This window comes from Elephantulus edwardii, unplaced genomic scaffold, assembly GCF_000299155.1.
Source record: "Elephantulus edwardii isolate Elephantulus edwardi_28Jun2011 unplaced genomic scaffold, EleEdw1.0 scaffold00008, whole genome shotgun sequence".
Lineage (NCBI taxonomy): Eukaryota > Metazoa > Chordata > Mammalia > Macroscelidea > Macroscelididae > Elephantulus > Elephantulus edwardii.
In genome coordinates this window covers 6,069,140-6,073,058 of record NW_006399758.1, presented here as the reverse complement: position 1 = coordinate 6,073,058, position 3,919 = coordinate 6,069,140, and the positions used below count along the sequence as shown (strand labels likewise).

At 42.6% G+C, this 3,919-nt stretch overlaps 1 pseudogene; it reads left to right on the top strand.

Annotated features, from left to right (window-relative positions):
• The first annotated feature begins 335 nt into the window (after positions 1-335).
• On the top strand, positions 336-2,231 carry LOC102853100 (annotated as a pseudogene).
• Positions 2,232-3,919: the final 1,688 nt, after the last annotated feature.

Genomic DNA, 3,919 nt, shown 5'->3' with positions numbered 1-3,919 from the left:
ACCCCCAAATATAATCCACTCTGCAACCCTCATTGCGTACTCCTACGATAAAAATAATGCCCTAAAGTATAATACTTTTAGACTATTCTCTCCCCCGTAGACTTCAATGAGACTTTTTTTTTTTCTCTTTTATAAATAACCTGGTGAAGCTGCCGAGACCGACTCGCCCACCCGCGGCCCCGCAGCAGCTCCAAGGAGGAAAGAAGAGACTCGGGAGGCCTTTCCCGCTGCCAGGACCCGACACCGCCAGCCTCGCTCCCCAGCCCGCATTCAGCACCCAGCGACAGTGTATCAACCCGGTCATGGTCTGTGGCCCTGCTGGCAACCGTGCCGAGATGAACCCCAGCGCCCCCAGCTATCCCATGGCCTCGCTCTACGTGGGAGACCTACACCCAGACGTGACAGAGGCGATGCTCTATGAGAAGTTCAGCCCGGCCGGGCCCATCCTCTCCAGCCGGGTCTGCAGGGACACGATAACTTCGCCGCTCCTTGGGCTACGCGTATGTGAACTTCCAGCAGCTGGCGGATGCGGAGCGGAGCGTGCTTTGGACACCATGAATGTTGATGTTATACAGGGCAAGTCAGTACGCATAATGTGATCTCAGCATGATCCATCACTTCGTAAAAGTGGAGTGGGCAACATATTCATTAAAAATTTGGTCAAATCCATTGATAATAAAGCACTGTATGATACATTTTCAGCATTTGGTAATATCCTCTCATGTAAGGTGGCTTGTGATGAAAATGGTTCCAAGGGCTATGGATTTGTGCATTTTGAGACACAGGAAGCAGCTGAAAGAGCTATTGAAAAAATGAACGGGATGCTTCTAAATGATCGCAAAGTATTTGATGGATTTTTTAAGTCTCGCAAAGAACGAGAAGCAGAACTCGGAGCTAGGGCTAAAGAGTTTACCAATGTTTACATCAAGAATTTTGGAGAGGACATGGATGATGAGTGCCGTAAGGATCTCTTTAGCAAGTTTGGACCTGTCTTAAGTGCGAAAGTAATGACCGATGAAAGTGGGAAGCCCAAAGGTTTTGGATTTGTGAGCTTTGAGAGGCATGAACACGCACAGAAAGCTGTTGATGAGATGAATGGAAAGGAGCTCAATGGAAAACAAATTTATGTTGGTCGAGCTCAGAAAAAAGTGGAACGACAGACAGAACTCAAGAGCAAATTTGAGCAGGTGAAGCAAGATAGGATCACCAGATACCAGGGTGTTAACTCATATGTGAAAAATCTTGATAATGGATGGCATTGATGACGAACGTCTCCGCAAAGAGTTTTCTCCATTTGGTACAATCACTAGCGCAAAGGTTATGATGGAGGGTGGTCGCAGCAAAGGATTTGGTTTTGTATGTTTCTCCTCCCCTGAAGAAGCCACTAAAGGTAGAATTGTGGCCACAAAACCATTATGTGTAGCTTTAGGTCAGCGCAAAGAAGAGCGCCAGGCTCACCTCACTAACCAGTACATGCAGAGAATGGCGAGTGTCCGAGCTGTGCCCAACAACCGTGATCAACCCCTACCAGCCAGCACCTCCTTCAGGTTACTTCATGGCAGCTATTCCACAGACTCAGAACCGTGCTGCGTACTACCCTCCTAGCCAAATTGCTCAGTTAAGACCAAGTCCTCTCTGGACTGCTCAGGGTGCCAGAACCTCATTCATTCCAAAATATGCCTGGTGCTATCCGCCCAGCTGCTCCTAGACCACCATTTAGTACCATGAGACCAGCTTCTTCACAAGTTCCACGAGTCATGTCAACACAACGTGTTGCTAACACATCAACACAGACCATGGGTCCCTGTCCTGCAGCTGCTGCTGCAGCAGCTACTCCTGCTGTCTGCACTGTGCCGCGGTATAAATACGCTGTGGGAGTTCTCAATCCTCAGCAACACCTAAATGCACAACCACAAGTCACCATGCAGCAGTCTGCTGTTCATGTACAAGGTCAAGAGCCTTTGACTGCTTCCATGTTGGCATCTGCCCCTCCTCAAGAGCAAAAGCAGATGTTGGGTGAAAGGCTGTTTCCTCTTATTCAAGCCATGCACCCTACATTGGCTGGTAAAATCACTGGCATGTTACTGGATATTGATAATTCAGAACTTCTTCATATGCTTGAGTCTCCTCATTCTAAGGTTGATGAAGCTGTAGCTGTACTACAAACCCACCAAGCTAAAGAGGCTGCCCAGAAAGCAATTAACAGTGCCATTGGTGCTCTAACTATTTAAAATGATCAGGGACCATGAAAGAAAACTCCTGCTTCACCAAAGAAAAAGAACTAAACATCGAAAAACTTAAATATTGTGGAACAAAAACATTGCAAAATATAAAATTAAAAAAAAAAGGAAAGGATACTTTGAACCTTATGTACCGAGCAAATGCCGGGCCTAGCATGTGCTAGTCCTAGATTACTTACTCATTTAAAAACAAAACAAAAAAAAAGAGGAAAAAAATAGTAAAATAGAAAAACAAATTAATGTTTTATAGGCCCTGGGATGAAGAATTTCCAGCAAAGTACAAAAATTTAAAGCATTCCTTTCTTTAATTTTGTAATTCTTTACTGTGGAATAGCTCAGAATATCAGTTCTGTTTTAGGTAACAGAATTGATAACTGAGCAAGGAAACATAATTTGGATTATAAAATTCTTGCCTTAATAAAAATTCCTTAAACCATAAAAAAAAAGTTTGAATTTTCTAGTAATCTACTGTATCCATTCCCTCTTCTTTAAGAACAGAATCTTAGTTCTTTGTACAATGGATCTTAAAAGCTTGCAGGCTGCCATGCAAAGCACAACAATTGATACCTATTCACCTAGAGTAACAGAGGAAGAAGAGTCAACAAGGGAAGAGTATATGGGATGTGTGATTGATGGCCTCCATGAAACACTGCCTCTTTACCATGAAACCAGAACGGTGGCTACAACTATTACTAAACGTTTCAAGCAAAGATTTCATAAAAGTATCCTTGAGAAGAATTCACAAAAGAATCAGGAGATAAACACAGAAAAGAATTTCAGATTCTCATTTACTCTTGTACCACAGGGGCTGGATCAACCCTTGAACTCATTGCCTTGAGATCAACTTTAAACCATAAACATCCCCTAATGTCATCTTATAATCAATCAACAGGTTAATTAAATTAATAAAACGTGTGTATGTGTGTGTGTGTGCGGAGAGAGAGAGAAAAACATGTTACTTCGATTATTCACCATTCTTACAGAAAACTATAATTTATATGGGGATGTGGATGACAGTGATTTCTCCATTCCCAATTCTTTATTATTTCTCTTGACCTCTCAGGGAGTTTGACTCAATCCTGAGTTTTCTCTAAATAACTAGCCATCTACTGGAGTTGAGAAGACTCTCCAACAATTCTGGAAAGGAAACTTATTCTTCCACTTGAGATTTGGAGCAGATAAGATATACAAGTTGAAATCCTAGGAATAATTTTGTGATTGTAAGAGAAATTTTTTGTGATTGTATAGAGAAAAGAAGATGTAAATATAAGAGTAAGAAAGCCACTGTGTAGGAGATATCTTTTGAGCCTCTGGGAAAATGACCTAAAATAATTCTTCTCTGTGGACTTTGCATTAAACACAAGTGAATACACTATGTGTTTGTGTGTGACTCGATGGCACATAACAACAACAACAACTATGCTAACTTGCATATTTTCTGCTAGCTGAAGGAGAATTGATGCCTTTGAGTTGTGGTGCTGGAGAAGAGCATTGAATATACCATGGACTGCTGGGAGGTTTGTCCTAGAGAAGGCGAAAACCAAGCTACTCCTTAGAGGTTAGGATTCCAAAGATCCATTTGGCATATTTTGAGCACGTTGCAAAGAGGGACCAGTCCTTGGAGAAGGACATCATGCTTGGGAGGGTGGAGGAAAAGCGCAAGAGAGGAAGATGGTCAA